At 37.7% G+C, this 18,498-nt stretch overlaps 1 protein-coding gene across 1 annotated transcript in view; it reads left to right on the forward strand.

Moving 5' to 3' along the window:
• EPHA6 (EPH receptor A6) overlaps positions 1-18,498 on the forward strand; it is a 973,333-nt gene that overhangs the window by 553,766 nt on the left and 401,069 nt on the right. The window lies entirely within an intron of this gene.

Here is an 18,498-nt window from a genome sequence, read left to right on the forward strand (position 1 = left end):
GAAGTCGCTCCTGGCTTGGGGGACCATATGGGACACCAGGGGATCGAACCATGGTCCATCCAAGGCTACCATAGGCAAGGCAGGCACCTTATCTCCAGCGCCACCACCCGGCCTCACTTTCATCATATTTCTACTTATTTTTTCTTTCCATTATATTGTTGCATAGATGTTATAGCAGAGCACATATTCTATTAGCAGAGACTAATAGATAATAAGTGTCATTGTGGTAATACTACTTTAGAACATATTAACATCATTAAAATTCATCAATATAAATTGATAGCTTAAATTTAAAAGTTACTTTAAGTATAAAATTTATATAGCATTCAATTACTAAGAATAAGAAATAATGTTTTAAATTTCTGTAACTAAATATTTACAAAGGAATATCATAAATGTAGAATTTAAAATTTCTCTGAAGAAATATAGGACAAGAATAGAAATAGAAGCTTGTCTTTTTTATTCTACTCTTTCTGAGTGATGTGTATTTGACGAAGGAAGGAAGGAAGGAAGGAAGGAAGGAAGGAAGGAAGGAAGGAAGGAAGGAAGGAAGGAAGGAAGGAAGGAAGGAAGGAAGGAAGGAAGGAAGGAAGGGAGAAGAGAGAAGGGGAGGAAGGATGGAAGGAAGGAAAGAGGAAAGGAGGGAAGGATGGAGGGAGGGAAGGGGAAAGAAGGAAGGAATGGAAGAAGGAAGGAGAGGAGGGAGGAAGGAAGGAAGAATGAAAAGAAGAAGGGAAGGAGGGAAGGAAGGAAGAAGGGAGGGAGAGGAGGGAAGGGGAGGAAGAAAGAAAAGGAAGTAGAGAGAAAGTAAGGAAAGAGGGATGAAAGGAGAAAACAAAGGAGAGAAGGGAGGGAGGGAGAGGAGAGAAGGGGAGGAAGGAAGAAAAGAATGAAAGAGGGAGGGGGAAGGTGTTAGAGAAAGGAAGGAAGAGAAGAAGGAAGGAGAGAAGGGAGGAAGGAAGGAAGAAAGGAAGGAAAGGAGGGAAGAGGGAAGGAGGAAAAAAGGAACAAAGGAAGGAAGGAAGGAAGGAAGGAAGGAAGGAAGGAAGGAAGGAAGGAAGGAAGGAAGGAAGGAAGGAAGGAAGGAAGGAAGGAAGGAAGGAAGGAAGGAAGGAAGGAAGTAGGAAAAGAAGAAAATGGTAATGTTTTAGTGCTAACGAAACAAGAAGTGGGAACCAAGGATTCCTAATTCATGTTGTCTCTAACTCTTATTATACTTGTGGTCAGATAAAAGAAATTAATCTCTATATTTCAGTATTCATATTTATAAAATAGAAAAAATGATAATAGCTCTTCTAGTGATAATGAGTGCTATATAGGGAATATATACTATGTATTATCCAGTGAGACTTGCGCATCTCGTTTTCTTTCCTAGAGGCAACTTAAAATTATGAGCATTATGGTATCATGGTAAAGTAACAACAGTTGTCGTGTGGGTTTGGGTAAAAAGGACTGATGAGGAGGGAAAATCTCTTTCGTAAGGTCTGTGAAGGCCCCAGGACTGGGGTCCTGCTGCCCATGTCTCCTGCCCCAGCAGAGGCCAGGTTCCCAGAGGAAAATGGATTCACTCGGTAGTGACACTGGGAACCGGGGACCTGCAGAGCCAACGCCACCAGAGCCACCCTTGCAGAAGTGATTTATGATCGTGTAGCCAGGAGTAACCCCTCAGCATCACAGGATGTGGCCCAAAAAAACAAAATCTTTCAGAAGTTAAGAAGAGGAAGTACTGTTAAGAAAGATCTGGGGTAGACTCTGAATTACATGTCAGAATTCATGCTTTATTCTGTTTGTAATCTGTGACCTCTACAGGCCTTCATGGAGGTATGAATTAATGTATAATGTATAAAAAATTAGGAATCATAAACAATTCTGTGCTGTGTAATGGCTCTAACAGCCCAAATTTAGGTCCATAATGAAGACTATCCTTTAAACTACTCAAACTCTTTACAGCTGAAAACACATGCAAAGGACCAAGGATAACAAGGGAGAAGTGGGGATGAGAGGACAGAATTTGCAGGAAGGGAGGTAGATACTCTAGCAATGGTTAGGATGATGCACCTATAAAACTATAATCAATAAATATAAATATATATGTATAGTAAAAAATTCAAAATATAAAATTAAAACACATAGAAATGGAGAATAGGATAGGACCAACTAGAACAGATACAAGAAACAAGATATGTGTACCAATTCTGAAGTGCGCATACAACTAAAAGAGGATTTTAACCCTCAGTCATCTTTTCTCAGTCTTTAATATTGATAAACCAGAGTCTCTAATGTATGGCATTTTAGTTTTACATTATAAATTTAAATTTACTCTATATTGCTAACCCATAATGATTCCAGAAATAATCAGTACTTATACTGAGAAATTGCTACATGTTCCACGTGTTAAGGACATTATTTTGTAAATCATAAAAAAAGTTAAAAACGCCTGGAATATGAAGCATTTTTACATATCTAAGGTCAAACAATGTACTATTTCTACTGTGACCTTTGCTCATAGAATGTGATATTTCAGAAGGAGCACTAGCGTGGTATTAAAAAATGTGTTTGACTCAGACCTCAGCTTTCTCATTCCTGTTTAATCCTCTGTAAAATACAGTCTTAGAGTCTTACAATTCTGGCCTTTTTCAAATGCTTACATGCTTGTGTCTATAAATGTTATTCCACTGTTATTATTTTTTCTGTCAAATGACTGAAGTCTTTCTTTATGTATCCTGAAAGTAAATACATACACATATTTAAAAACATAGTTCACCACAATAAATAACTGTATTCTTTTTCATCACAGTTATATAAAGATAAAATCCTGTGATCATTATCTCTGAACCCTTCTCTCTCCCTCTCTTAGTTTCTTGATCAATGTGTGTGGGCAAAACGTGTATAGTTTATTATACTCACACAATTTTTAGTAACTTTGTTTTTTATTTTCAAGTAAACTTGGAGTCTTTCATTTTTTCTGATACATTTTGAATATAAGAAGCAGCCTATACAAAAAATATGTAACCAAAATTTTTCAAGGTTTTATGTATGTGTAATTTTTTTCCACATTTTTCCTACAATGATTACCTGCTCCCAGGTCCTCAATGTCCTTCAAAATGTATTAAAATCTTCTTACAAAATATAAAATTCCCATTGGCTATTAAAATAATCTTACTTTACCTTTCTTTTTTCTCTTTGCACTTTGTTCAAAGTCTTCATTCCTTTTCATTTTCACTGCCCAGGATGTCATCCTTATTGTTTCATTGTTTTTTTCTATTTATCAAAATTAATAATGTTTAGAATCATTTATGTGTGTAACTAACTCCCTTGCTCTGAATCTCTGAGAAAGAAAATTATTTCCTGCTGGTCTTTGTCTCTCAGATCCAAATCAGTGTCTAACACAACTGTTTGCTTTTAATCAAATCTTGTTCTCAGTGAAGTGATTCTCTAGAGAAAAATCAAGACTTGTAAAGTCTGCCCAAGTTCCTGATTTGGGTGGACACTAAATTCGGTAGACACTGATTTGGGTGTCTGCCTCACTAAAATACCCATCAAGCTATATCTCATACCCATTTTATTTACAGTACATGGGAATTGGTCCCTACCACACAGGTGTTCAGGGAGTCAAATTTTAAGCTGAGGTGAAATTCTACTCCGCAGGGGGGAAAAAAAACAAACAGAAGACAGCTGCCATCGGGGGGCTTCAGGTGGGTTCAGGTTCTTTTAATATAATTTTTATTTTAATCATAGTGGCTTACATATCGTTGACAATAATATTTTAGGTACATATTAACAAAAAAATCACGGGAATTCCCATCACCGAATTGTCCTCCCTCCAACTTCGTTCCCGTCCTTCTTCCCATATCCTCTTCCCTCACCCCCGGGGCTGCTAGAGTAAGTGTTCCCCAATGTGCCTAGCTTACTACTTAGTGGTCTTATACCTGTTTGGTTATCCCCCCCACCCCAATTGGGAGGCGGGACTAGATAGTTCAAGTTATGTGGTTTTGTTTAAAGAAGAGAAAAGTAATAACCTGGAGAAAAAAAAAAAAGGAAAAAAAAGGATCAAATACTCCGGAAATGGGCGGAGTCCTTCTAGAGGCTTTCATCCTTGGTTTGAGAGACGAAGGGGAAAAAGAAGGTGAAACACCACAACAGTACATAAAGAACTGTCAAATAAAATAACCAGTGAGCATTCAAAAAAAATAAATAAAGGGTAAGCACCATATAAAAGCCATGGTATTGAGATAAAAAAAAATGTGGCAGAGCACATAAGAAAAGAAAAGAACCCAGAGAGATAGCACAGAGGCATTTGCCTTGCAAGCAGCCAATCCAGGACCTAAGGTGGTTGGTTCGAATCCCGGTGTCCCATATGGTCCCCCGTGCCTGGCAGGAGCTATTTCTGAGTAGACAGCCAGGAGTAACCCCTGAGCACCGCCGGGTGTGGCCCCCCCCCCAAAAAAAAAAGAAAAGAAAAGATGAAAATAAATAAATATAAATGGAGACATCCACTTCACTAGCCAAACCACAACAATAAAATCAACCAAAAATGGGTAAGTAAATAATAATAATAATAATAATAATAATAATAATAATAATTGTTTTGTGCCTTTTCTTTCCCTCCTACAGATGCACAGTAAATATTGGGGTCATTCGAAAAGGAATTTCCTTTGCCTAAGAGATACAGGGTTTCTCCACCCTTGAAGTATATTGTCATGGGATTAACTATAGACTCCTTTCAGGTTCATTTACTCTCCCCTTGATGCTTCTGTGGTGTATGGAAGACTTCTGCTCTGTCCTGGTATCTAGAGGTCTCAGTATCTGCACGAGTCAAGGAGTTGAACTTATGATTATGTCTTTCTTTGTGGTTCTAGAAGTTCTGTTCCCTCAGTGTTGTTTTAATCCATCGTCTGTGGTTGGCGGTCCTGGTCTTTGTGCTGATCCTAGGAAGGGGCCAGGCATAGCCTCTTTCCTTATGTTTCCAGAAGTCCCCTTCCTTTGCAATAGTCTCAGACAGACCTCTGGAACTAGGGATCGTAGTTGTTATGCAGGGCGTAGCTCTCGCCCTAGACTAGGCCTTTTTTTATTGGTCTCAGGATACATACAGTCTGGCCATGGTTCTGTCAGCCAGTCATCTGTAAACCGAGATCTTGGCATTTGGACAGACCAAAGGGTGACAAGTCTTCTGATTTTGTCTTATCGTTAGCTGGTGAGGTAGGATAACTTGCTCTTAGGTCAAGTTGTTCCCATTTTCCTCGTTGTCAGGGTATCATATTAGGGCTGGCACTTGTTGGTGTCTGAGCACTATTAAGGATGTCCCGGTTGGGATTTGTTTCCTGTGGCTGTTGTGAAGAAGTAGTGTCATTTCTATGTCTGTGATCCAGGGTTCAAGGCTGGATGGTTGGTGTCTAATCACCTGGAGTCTAAGTTGGGTCCACATGACATATTTTCAAGGTGGGAGATACCCCTGTATTGTAAACAAGTATGAGTTCTTATTCCTAATACATTAGAGCTCGTTTTTATACGTAATATTTCCCCCTTTTTTAATGTGCCTTTTCAGGGAGAAATGGTGCTACATTATATTGCCAGTACATTTGAGGGTGGAGAGAGAAGAAAACAAAAACAGGTCACACACCCAAAAAAGATAAAAAATATAAATAAAAATATGTGTGCTCATGTGTGTATATATATAAAGAAAAAGATTTTTAAGAAATGAAGTAAAAAATTAATTAAAGGGACAAGGTGATGTAAGAAAGTATCTTGCATTTGGGGAAAAGCAGGTAAAGAGGTAGTGTAATACAGGTCTTATACTTATGATGGTAGTATAGGTTTCCCCATTGTCTTTTAAGATTTTCTTGTGGTGTGTGAGTTTCTGGGCACCTTTTCATCTCCCAAACTGACCTTCTTGAGATTGGCAAAAGATTTGTGGCAGGGAGGACTTGGGAAGAGTTCATGCATTAGGGGATACTTGTAGAGCTAAGTCCGGTTTCAAGTAACAGTCCACGTTAGGAAGGGTTGGTAAGGAGGACCACACAGCATGAGTCAGGAGGGGAGTTGGTTGCCTTTTCTTGTAGGGGTCAAGGTGTGGGTTTAACTGGTTGTCCCTTTGCTTGGGTGCTGGGTACTGGTTCGCTAGGGTAGGAGGTCATTCTTGATGCCTAATGGATTAGGAACTGAGGGTGAAGAGTTTTAATAAAGTGGGGAATCTGCATCAGATTGAGGGGTGAAGGGATAGTCGGATTTTCAAAGGGGGGAAAGGGGAAAGTATATGGAAGGGGCAGGAAAGAAAAGAGAATATAAATTAAAAGAAAAGGAAAGAAAAAGAAAAAAGAATAAAAAGAAGAAAAACAATAGTGAGAAGAGTAGAGAAAAGAGCGAGGGAATGCTAGTTTGTTTGAATGTGTTCTTTGAGTAGGGCTTGTAGTATGAGTCTGTAAGTTACAGCTGCTGCTTCGGTGGTCTGAGTGGTCATGTTCTTCAAGTCCTAAATAAAGGTATAACTTAGAGATAAAGGGTATGTTAAAGAGTTTTCACGGGACATTCTCATAGTGCAAACTGGGTATGGTATCTTGTGTGATTGATGCAATCTTCATTTGTCCACGCTTTGTATCCAAGACACCTGTGGACAGAAAAGCTGAGAGGTTATTTTAAGTATAGAAATATTAAGGCATTAAAACATATTATTATGGAATGCTTCCGTTGGAGTCAGTGGTTTCCCATGCTATCCTTTACCTGTAATCTTGACAGGGGTCCTCAAACTTTTTAAACAGGGGGCCAGTTCACTGTCCCTCAGACCATTGGAGGGCCTGACTATAGTAAAAACAAAACTTATGAACGAATTCTTATGCACACTGCATATATCTTATTTTGCAATGAAGAAACAAAACAAATACAAATACAATATGTGGCCCGCAGGCCATAGTTTGAGGACCACTGCGTATAAGATCCCTAAAGGCTTATTATGGGCCTTTGTAGTAGAAGGCTGATTACTTACCTGGTCTTTCTATGCTGCTGTTTCTGCTGTTGCTGGTTTCTTTGTGGTATAATGTGTAGTCAAGGGTTTGTGTTATTCTTCTTTCATGTGTTTTGGGCACTGCTCTCCGGTGTATGTTGACTGTTACAGTGTTTGGAGTTTCTACACTGTTAAACCCTGTTATTTGATTGTTGAGTATTAGTTGTATATAAGGTATATGTTCTGGGTGCTTCAGAATAGTGCTATCATTCTGTGTTTATCTTTCATCTTCTGGCTTATCATTTAACATAATATGTTCTAGGTCCATCCACATTGCTGCAAAGTCTGTGACTGTATCATTTCTGACTGCCATGTAGTATTCCATTGCATATAGATACTACTTCTTGATGGATGATCCATTCATCTGTTGTTGGACATCGAGGTTGGTTCCAAGACTTGGCTATTATACTGAGTGCTGTGATAAATAGTGGGGTGCACACATACTTTGGAATGAATGAACTTCCAACTTGGGGGTAGATACCTAGGAGAGCAATTGTTGGGTCAAATGGTAGCTCAATTCTGAGTTCTTTGAGCACTCTCCAGACTGTTCTCCATAGGTGTTGGATTAGGGGACATTCCCACCAGTAGTAGATGAGAGTGCCTTTCATGTCACATCCCCGCCAACATAGATTGTTCCTATATTTTTGTTGTGAGCCATCCTCACTGGTGTAAGTTGGTACCTCATTGTTGTCTTTATTTGGATTTCCCTAATGATGAGTGAAGGTGAGTATGTTTTCATGTGTTTGTTGGCCTTCTTTCAATCTTCCTCAGAGAGTGTCTATTCATTTCATCTTCCCATTTATTATGGCTTTATTTGGTTTTGGGGGGCTCAGCTTTCTGAGTGTTTTGTATATTCTGGATATTAGCCCTTTATCTGATATGTTGGGAGAAAAGAGTTTTTCCCAGTCAGTTAATTTTCTTCTTGTGTTAGGTTGGGTTTCTTTTGCCATGCAGAAGCTTTTTAATTTGATATAGTCCCATTTGTTTATGTTTGACGCTAAAGTTCTTGCCATTGGTGCTCCATCCTCGAAGACCTTTTTGATATATAGGTCTTCGAGTGTTCTACCTATTTTATTCTCTATAAACTTTATAGATTAGGGTCTAATTTTGAGGTCTTTGATCTATTTTGAGTTGATTTCTATATAAGGAGTGAGGTATGGGTCAATTTTTAATTTCTTACATGTGATTTTCCAGTTGTACCAACACCATTTGTTGAAAAGACTTTCTTTGTTCCATTTCAAGTTCTTGGCTCTTTTGTCAAATATTAGTTGACTGTATATTTGGGGGCTTATGTCTGGAAATTCTGTTCTAACTCACTGGTCTGAGTCTCTGTCCTTGTACCAGTACCATGCTGTTTTGATCACTATTGTTTTATATTATAGCTTCAGGTTAGGTAAAGAGATGCCACCCAGCTTCCTGTTTTTTAGTATGTGTTTGGCTATCCTGAGTCCTTTATGGTTCCAGATAAATTTTATGATTGATTGTTCTAAGTATTTAAAGAATGATGTCTGAATTTGGATGGGGATTGTGTTAAATCTATATAGGAGTTTGGGTAGGATAGTCATTTTGACTATGTTTATTCTACCTACCCATAAGCATGGGATATTCTTCCATTTCCCAAGATCCTCTTCAATTTCTTTTTGAAGTGTTTTGAAGTTTGCCAGGTATAAGTCCTTCACTTCCCTGGTAAGGTTGATTCCTAGGTACTTGATGTTTTTTGATACTATTTTAAATGGAGTTGCATTCTTAATCTCCCTCTCTTCTACTTTGTTATTTGTATAGAGAAATGCTACTGTCTTTTGTGTATTGACTTTGTAACCAGCCACTTTGCTGTATTGGTTTATTGTTTCTAGGAGTTTTACTGTGGACTCTTTAGGGTTTTCCATGCATATCATCATGTCATTTGCAAAAAGAGATAATTTAAATTCCTCTTTCCCTATTTGAATTCCTTTCATTCCCTTCTCTTGTCTAATTGCTATTGCTAGGACTTCTAAGACTATGTTGAATAAGAGTACAGAAAGTGGACATCCTTGCCTGGTTCCTGACCTTAGTGGAAATGCTTTTAGTTTTTTACCATTAAGGACAATGTTGGCTGTGGGCTTTTCATAGATAGCTGTATCTATCTTGAGAAAGGTTCCTTCCAGACCTATTTTGCTCAGTGTTTTCAGCATGAATGGGTGTTGGATTTTGTCAAATGCCTTCTCTGCATCAATTGATATGATCATGTGGTTTTTGTATTTTTTATTATTGATGTGGTGTATGATGTTGATTGATTTGCATATGTTGAAACATCCTTGCATCCCTGGGATGAAACCCACTTGGTCATGGTGTATAATCTTTTTGATGTAGTGCTGGATTCGGTTTGCTAAGATTTTGTTGAGTATTTTTGTGTCTATTTTCATTAGTGAGATTGGTCTGTAGTTTTTTTCCTTGGTGGTATCTTTGCCCTCTTTGGGAATCAGAGTGATTTTAGCCTCATAGAAGGTATTGGGGAGGAATCCTGTATTTTCAATGGTTTTGAAGAGCCTATGAATCAGTGGAATTAATTCTTCTTGGAATGTTTGATAGAAATCACCTGTAAAACCATCTGGGCCTGGACTTTTGTTCTTGGGAACTTTCTTAATTGCTGTTTCAATTTCCTTCGAGGTGATTGGCCTGTTTTGGCTTTCTAAATCCTCCTTTTTTACTCTTGGAAGCTGTTATTTTCCCAAGAATCTGTCTCTTTCTTCTGGGTTCTCTGGCCTGAGTATAGTTATTCATAATATGCTCTCATGATGTGTTGCATTTCTTGGGGTTCTGTTGTAATCTCTCCCCTTTCATTTGTGATCCTGCTTATTTGGGTGTTTTCCCTCTTTTTTTTTTTTTTTGGTGAGTCTTGCCAGTGGTTTATCTATCTTGTTTATTCTTTAAAAATCCAACTCCTGGACTCATTAATTTTCTGTATTGTTTTCTTAGTTTCTATGTTGTTTATTTCTGCTCTGGTTTTTATTTCTGTCTTCTGGTTGTGCTTGGGTTTCTTTGTTGCTGTTGTTCCAGCTTCTTAAGGTGGTACTTTAAGCTGCTAATTTTGTCGTTTTCCTCTTTCCTGACATAGGATTGCATTGCTATGAGTTTCCCCTGATTACTGCTTTTGCTGTGTCCCACAAGTTTTGACAAGTTGTTTCTTCATTGTCATTTGTCTCAAGAAATCTTTTTATTTCTTCCTTGAGTACCTCTTTGATCCAGCTATTTTTGAGCAGCATGTTGTTTAATCTCCAGGTGTTAGATTTTCTCCATTGCTTCTTTTTACAGTCAATTTTGACCTCTTTTGCATAGTAATCTGACAGAATGCTTCTTATGATCTTTACCTTTGTGATTTTATGCAGGTTACATTTTCATCCTAAGGCATGGTCTTTTCTGGAGAAGGTTCCATGTGGACTTGAGAAGAATGTGTATTCTTCTTTCTGGGGGTGGAGGGCCCTATATAAGTCTTTTAGTCCTAGTTATTCTAATTTTTTATTTAGGGCTCTTATTTATTTGTTAGTTTTCTGGCTAGTGGATCTGTCCAGTGGTGATAGTGGAGTATTAAGATCTCCAACTACTATCACATTTCCTTTCATGTGTTTCTCCAGTTTTGCAAGCAGTTGCCATACATATTTTGCTGGCTCTGCATTAGGTGCATAGATATTAACCAGTGTTAGCACTTCTTGGTCTAGTTTTCCCCTGATCAGTAAGTAGTGACCCTCTTTGTCTCTGATCACTTTCCTGAGGTTGAATGCAATTTGGTCTGATATCAGAATGGCCGTTCTTGCTTCTTCTTCTTTTTTTTTTTATTTCCATTGGCCTGAATACTTGATTTTCATTCTTTTATTTTAAGCCTGTGCCTATCTTGTACTTGTAGGTGTATTTCTTGTAGGCAGCAAAAATCTGGTTTATGTTTTCTAGTCCAGTTCTCTATTATGTGTCTTTTAAAGGGAGAGTTTAGTCCTTTAACATTTAAGGAGATTATTGACAATGAGGGCTGTTGTGTAGTTGTGTTGTTTAGGGTGGTTGTCATTACAATCCAGGCTTTGGATTGTGTAATTTGTCTCTGAGTAGGTCATTTAGGGTCGGTTTTGTTTGTGCAAATAATGCGAGTTTATTTTTGTTTGAGAATGATTTTAGTCTTTCTTCCCATGTGAATGAGAGTTTCTCTGGATAGTGGACTCTAGATTGAAAATTTCTTTCATTCAGTCGTTTAAATATGTCGTTCCACTGTCTTCTTGCTTGAAGTATTTCATATGGGAGATCTGGTTTGATTCTAATGTTTCTTTCTTTGTATGTGAGGGTTGTTTTTCCTCCCTTATTGCTTTAAGTAGGTCACCTTTTCTTTATTTCTTGCCATTTGAATTACTATGTGTCTTGATGTTGGTTTGTTAGGGTCTATTTTGTTGGGGATTCTTTTCACCTCCTGGATTTGTTCAGATGTATTTTTCCAGAGGGTGGGAAAGTTCTCCGCTATTATTTCCCTGACAATTTGTTCTTCTCCTTTCCCTGTTTTCTCCCCTTCTGGTATGCCTACAATTGTTAGATTGTTTCTTTTGTCATTGTTCATTAAATACTGGACTTTTACTTCCAGTGCTTTACCTTCTATTTCTCTGTTGGCTTCTTTGTTGTCTTTTGTTTGCAGTTTATCTTTGAGTTGTTCAATATGATTCTCAAGCTGTGTGATTCCGCTCTTCTGGCTTTCTACAGTTGTATGTAATTCCTTTAATTCTGTTTGCATGGAGTCTCACATATTTTGTAACAATTCTTCTTTTAGTTGGTTTATCTGTTTGTCCATGGCTTTCTTGTATTCTCTGGCTAATGTTTCTTCCATTTCCTTTAACATGGCTTGCATTTCATTCCTCATGGCTAATTTAAGATCTTCTTCTGTTGGGTCTGTGCATTTTGAAGGACTTGAAATTTATTAAAGAACATTTCCATATCCCCTGAATTCAGGGTCTTCCTTGATCTACCCATATTCTCTTGCTTATATTGATGTGACTTAGAGTGCAGTGCCTTCTGAATTCAAATTACTTTTGCCACCTGTGTGTTGGGGCCGGGTCCCTTCTCTGGAGTGCTGTTCCTGGTGGGTATGTTGCTGATTCTTGGCCCCTCCCCCATCCTCCAGTCAAGCCTGGTCAATCACTTCTCTTTCCTGTGAGACAGTGAAGTTCCGCTCCTGGCCACAGTGGCAGAGGGCGCCGTTGAGCCTAGATAAGTCACCTCCCCCCACCTGGGAGTCAGCCTGTGCTTCTTTCTTGGCCCTCTAGTCACTGCCACTTCTGACCCTCTGTCCCCCCAGGCTGCCTAAGCCACGTTGGCTAGTTGGTGAAAGTTTTCGAGCTCCGTCTGGCCTCTCTCTCAGGACTCAGGGTCCTCCTGGGATACCTGTTATGCTGACCCTCTGATGGCCCACTCTTAATCTTCCCGGTACCTCCTTCCCAACCTCACCACCTCTCCGGCACTGCTTGCTGCTCCCTGGCTCCCCAGCCCGCTCCGGGTTCAGGTTTTTTACCTCACAGAAAAGAATTAAAAGAAAAGACAAGGAAACAAAATATTTTATTAAAAGAAATGAGATGAGTTCAAGGAATAATATAAACTAAATAAGTAAAAATGTACTTACATACCCAGTTTAATAATACAAGAATAATGGCATGCTCAGAGTTGCTCCAGGAAGCCACTTTATACAGGTTGTTTTCCAAGCTGCCTTGGCTTGGGGCTCTGTGCTGATAAAAATTATTGCAGGACACAATGTCAAGGGAAATGATATTGACTGCTGGTGACTTTATTCCGTGTTATCAGAGTCTTTGTCTTTTGCTTATAATTTGTCTCTGAAGAGGGTCCTATTTTTGAGTTTAAACATGCTTTTTATGAGTCCAAGCTAGTAGCAAAATAACTCTTTTTCCTATCCGAACTTATTCTCCAACTTTTTCCTGATTTATGGCTTCTAGAAATCCATTGTCAAGGCCCTCTACTTCACTGAATGAACATCTTATAATTAACTTAGTAAAAGTCATCTCTTCATTCATTATTAATCCACAGAAAATTGAGAAAAGTCACAAAGCCACTGTGAACTTATCTTTAGAAAGTAGAAAAGGATTCAGAACATTCTACTTTTACCTATTCATGAAAAAGACCAATACAGATATGTCATCAATACACCAATACATCAGGTTAGAAAATGTCTTATTACTAACTAGATTGTAAACTCATGAGGACAAAGATTTCTTTTGCCCATTTTCATAGCCCAGAATCTGAGAAATGAACACAGACAACAGTGATTAGTCAATTATGCTATGTACTTTTAAAAAGTATTAAAGCATCATTGTTACAAAGTTATATATATGCACATAATATGAGTATATAATAATATATACATAATAATATAATGTGCTTATATTAATATACACATAATATGTATATATGTACATATTACAAAGGTATTCATAATTAAGTCTAAAATTATAGTGTTCTGGCACTGATCTCATTGCCAGTGTCAACCTTCCTCCACTGATGTCCCAAGTTCCCTCTACCCCACCTTACACTGAATTCCTGAGCCTGCATCTTGACAGGTAATTTCATACGTCTTTTTGGGAGTGTGGGGTGAGGGGGCACACCTGGTGGCATTCAGGAGTTACTCCTGGCTATGCACTCAAAAATAGCTCCTGACTTGGGGGACCATATGGGACACTGGGGATCAAACACAGGTCCATCTTGGCCAACTGCTTGCAAGGCAAACACCCTACTGATGTGCTATCTCTCCAGCCCCTACTTTATACATCTTTCTAACAGACATATGAATAATCCAACATCACTCATTGCAGTTACGAGTACAATTGCTAAGATATGAAATCAATCTATGAGCTGTGTAATTTGAAACATGCTTTTGAATTAATTAAATGAGTTGTTGCTAATTACCAGCCATTTAGATAAATATTTTGATTTTCTCCGTTTTACAGATAAAGAAAGTAAGGGATGAGAAAGTTAATCAACCACTGAAATCATAGCCAAATGATCATATTTAATGCTAGCAAGGGTACTGGTATCATAGCAGAAGACAGAGAAAAGTCATTGAGTTCTGCTGAAGCTGTTTTTTCAGGTTCTCTGAGGCTAACCACTTGATTATTCTCTAATGACCATTTGGCATCTGTAAAATGGCAGCAATAAACTACACCTATCTCACCAGAGTGTTGTTTAGCCCTAATTACCAACTGGTAGCACATTTTGCAAGCAAGATACTCCAAAACAGTTCATTATTCTTATATACAGAACTGATAAAGTGTTTTGCTTAAGGTTCTTACATTACTTTTTACCAGTCAGCAGTTTTTAGATTTTATTACCTTCCAAAAATCTCATCAAGGGAAAGACAGAATTCCTCATACCCAGATGTTTAATAATATTTGTATTAAAAAACAAATTCATGTAAATTGCCATTGTCTTACCCAGCCCACGTTTTATACAACTTATGCACTTATTTGCCCTGAGGATATATTTATATACAAATAAAAATGTTATGTCATGAGAAAAGTTTATAAACATTTATAAATATGAAAAAGTTTTTGAAATGTAGGGTATTTAAAAAAATAAAAGAATAGGCACTTTCCAAAATATTTCTTAAATGGAAATATTTTTAATCATTCAAAGATGATATGAGGTAGCTGCTTATGAGAGGTTTAATTCTTGATTTTTTTTTGTAAAAGGTACATCTCAAAATACAACTTGTTCAATCTCTTACTTCCCTTTTCTCCTTCAAATATAGGCACAGAGAAATAGGCAGTAAATTAAAAAAAATTAAAAAAAAAAAAGAATTAAAGGGATTTTTTGGCCAGAAAAATAAGGATGAATGGTATGGCCAGAGCCAGAGCCAGACCTAAGTGATAGCAATCATAAATAAATCAAGTGATAGCAATCATAAATAGCCTGCCTATCTCTGTTAACTTCCTTCCGGTCTCTACAAGATAAGATAAGTATGCGAGGTTATAGAAAGTATCCCTGACTTTGATAGCAAGATGAAAACTAGATCTGCTCATCTTCTAAATGAGCGAGGTGGGGGGTGCTCATAGTTTTCCCTCTTGTCTGCTCTTTTTCCAGCCACTTTAAAATAAACTGCCTGGGTCAAGCCAAATCTTCTCATCTCTTATTTCCACTTGTGGGTTCCCAGAGATCAAGAACCTGCCTGCTTCAACACCTTTTCCAAACAGTTATTCTCCACATACCAAAGGGAGAAAAACCTCTTAAAGAGATCAGACGTGGACTCCATTTGAAAAGCAATCTAGTAATCTGTTTGCCCCTGTTTGTGTCATCAAACAATCTCTTTAATATGCCCAGGAATGCCCTATAGGAGAGGTGACAAGGGTTCCCTGTGCTAGTCCACTGTTCCAGGACCAACATTATTTTCAAGAATTAAAAAAGTCGAATAATAAGGATGATCAGACTCAGTATTGAAAGAAGAAATGTTTATTGAAGAATGGAAGATAAAGAAATTCCCAGCCCAGAAGAATTTAAGTATAGAGATAAATATAGCTGTTTGTTGTTGTGTTTTTGGTAGGATTTTTGTAGAAAGGTTGGGGACTTTGTGTTACTTATCAAGTGATCAGGTTGTTATAAAGAATGGGAGGATTCCTGTTTGATTACCCAATGAACTGTCTCTTGTTTTCTGTGCTATCTTTGACTGTTTGCCTACCCATCACCCTTTATTTCTCAGTCTCATGTAGCCCAAGCAAGATTTGGGGCAGATGATAAAGTCTTAGGAAAATTGTAAGCTTCCACAATCTCTGAAAGAATCCGAGATTTTTCAGGAATGTTTTAGTTGTGGAATGAGAATAGCTAAATTGGAAACTGAGACTTCCTCTTTCATCTGCATCTTATATTCTGTACTAACTTCACTAGTGCTTGAGATCATAGAGGAGGGTGTTATTAGTATGTAAAAGCAATGGAATTTTTTATCTCACCCTCCAACCCAAGCTACTTTCTGGGAGTTCCAAAGAAAGACAAAATGATTCCAGAAAGCTATGCATAGGTTGATTCCCTGTGAGGACTTCACTGTGTTCCATTGGCCAGTGTCATATCTAATATGCTTCTGCATTGTGCTTATCTTAACATCTTTAGTAAAATTTTCTAGCGGCCTACCTGTCAAGCCACTCAGAGTACTGGTCTGAAGGGAACTTCAAATCCTTCACCTCTCATTTTTCAAAAGCTCTATAATTAATAAATCTGCCTTTTAGCATAAAATTATATGAAGTAGAAGTAGAAATAATTAACTCAAAAATCTGCTTTATTTCCTTATAAATTGGTCACTGTATTTGCCACATTTTCTGTTTGTATTCCTTTTTTAAAATAATTTTTTGAAAACCAAAAAAAAGAGGAGAAGAAGAAGAAGAAGAAGAAGAAGAAGAAGAAGAAGAAGAAGAAGAAGAAGAAGAAGAAGAAGAAGAAGAAGAAGAAGAAGAAGAAGAAGAAGAAGAAGAAGAAGAAGAAGAAGAAAGAAGAAGAAAGAAGAAGAAGGAGAAGGAGGCCGGAGAGATAGCACAGCTGTCAGGCTTTGGCCTTGCACATAACCAATCCAGGACGGACCTGGATTTGATTCCCAATATCTCATATGGTCTCTTGAGCTTCTCATGAGCAATTTTTGAGCTCAGAGCCCGGAGTAACCCCTGAATACTGCCTGGTATGACCCCAAACCCATAATAATAATAATAATAATAATAATAATAATAATAATAATAATAATAATAATAATATTTGGGGGCCGGAGAGATAGCACAGCGGTAAGGCGTTTGCCTTAGATGCAGGAGAATGGTGGTTTGAATCCCAGCATTCCATATGGTCCCCAGAGCCTGCCAGGAGCGATTTCTGAGCATAGAGCCAGGAGTAACCCCTGAGCGCTGCTGGGTGTGACCCAAAAACCACAAAAAATAATAATAATAATATTTGGGGGGTGGCTTGAGATCACACAAAGTGATGCTCTGATGTTACTCCTGGCTCTATGCTCAAAAATTACTCCATATAGGTTTCTGGGTACCAAAAAGAATGCCAGGTTGCTGAAGGTCCTTGCAAGGCAAGAATAGTACCCTCTTTACTATCTCTTCAATCCCAAACTGTTTTGTGTTTTTCTCACTTAGGTATTTCTCCGACTAAAGGGATTTTTATCTTCACTTACACAATTACTAATTTTACCTCCTTGTTTAACTTCAGAAAGGTATTTCATTTATTTTCTGAAGTTGTCTTCCCTAATATCTATCTATTATTAACATTGCCTAGCCCCATTATATTTATATATTATACTAACATGTAAACCAGAATGTATTGATTATATGAGAACTAAAAAATATATGCCTGAGAATAGAGCCAATGGATTACATACATTACCAGAAGATTTTGTTGGAAGCAGAATAGGATTTAGTGGATTGGGTCTGGATTAATGCAAGGTAGGATACAATTGTACACTAGAAAGAAGCTTCCAAGAAATTTCATCATTAAAGCTTCAAGACCACAATTTAAATTCTAAGATTCTTGGGGCCTTGGTTCTCCAATGTCTCACTTTTTTCAAGTGTGTAGAGAATGAAAATGATCATCACCTCTGGTGAGCTTATATTTGGGGCCATCTTTATAGCTGGTTAGAACCTCTGGTTTAAATTACATAATATATCTAAGTCCCTAAAATATTCATCTGAAGAAAATTGCAGTAAATAAAATACCAGGTACATTTTGGCCATAATCTCATGTGTCTAATGGAAACAGCGAATTGCTGAGCTGGTAGATAAAGTTGTGTATTCTTTTCCCCTTCTTCCTTCTTCATAATTATTTTTTTGCTGTAATGTCCACCACAGAGAAATTAGATGTGAGCATTTGGTACTAATTAAAACAACATTACCTGATAGAGAATGGACAGCCAGGGAATTTCCCGATACACGCACTCATTATAGAAATTTTATAGCCAATTTCCATGTTGTGCAGCAACACCACACTGTGTGGAAGCCTATTTGCTTTAGTGAGTCCAGGGAGTCCCCATGGTGCCTGGAGCAGAGATTCTCCTGGTAGCAAACCTGGGACTGATGCCAGTATTGCAATGACAGCATCTGTATAATCTGAACATATCAAAATAGAAAAAAGTTAAAAGGTATTTTGGGCTGGGGTATAGAATAGAAGTAGAAAACTTGCCTTCTATGAATAAAGTACTGGTTTGATCATCAATACAGCATACATGGTCTCACACACACTCACACACACACACAGACACACACACACACACACACACACACACACACACACACACTTTCTTACACCAGTGCATCAAGGAAAGTCTACTTCATTTGAAAATTACAAGTATCCACTGTTTACTTTTCTATTTTGCTACCTACCCAGTTTTATTTCATGAGTTCTTGTTTCATAGTCAAGCTATTTTTGTTAGATTTTTAAATTTAAATTGATTTCACATGATAGTCACTGGAGTCAGTTCTACATAATTTTTTTATCTATCTAAATAGAAAAAATAGATG

Source organism: Suncus etruscus, chromosome 13, assembly GCF_024139225.1.
Source record: "Suncus etruscus isolate mSunEtr1 chromosome 13, mSunEtr1.pri.cur, whole genome shotgun sequence".
Classification (NCBI taxonomy): domain Eukaryota; kingdom Metazoa; phylum Chordata; class Mammalia; order Eulipotyphla; family Soricidae; genus Suncus; species Suncus etruscus.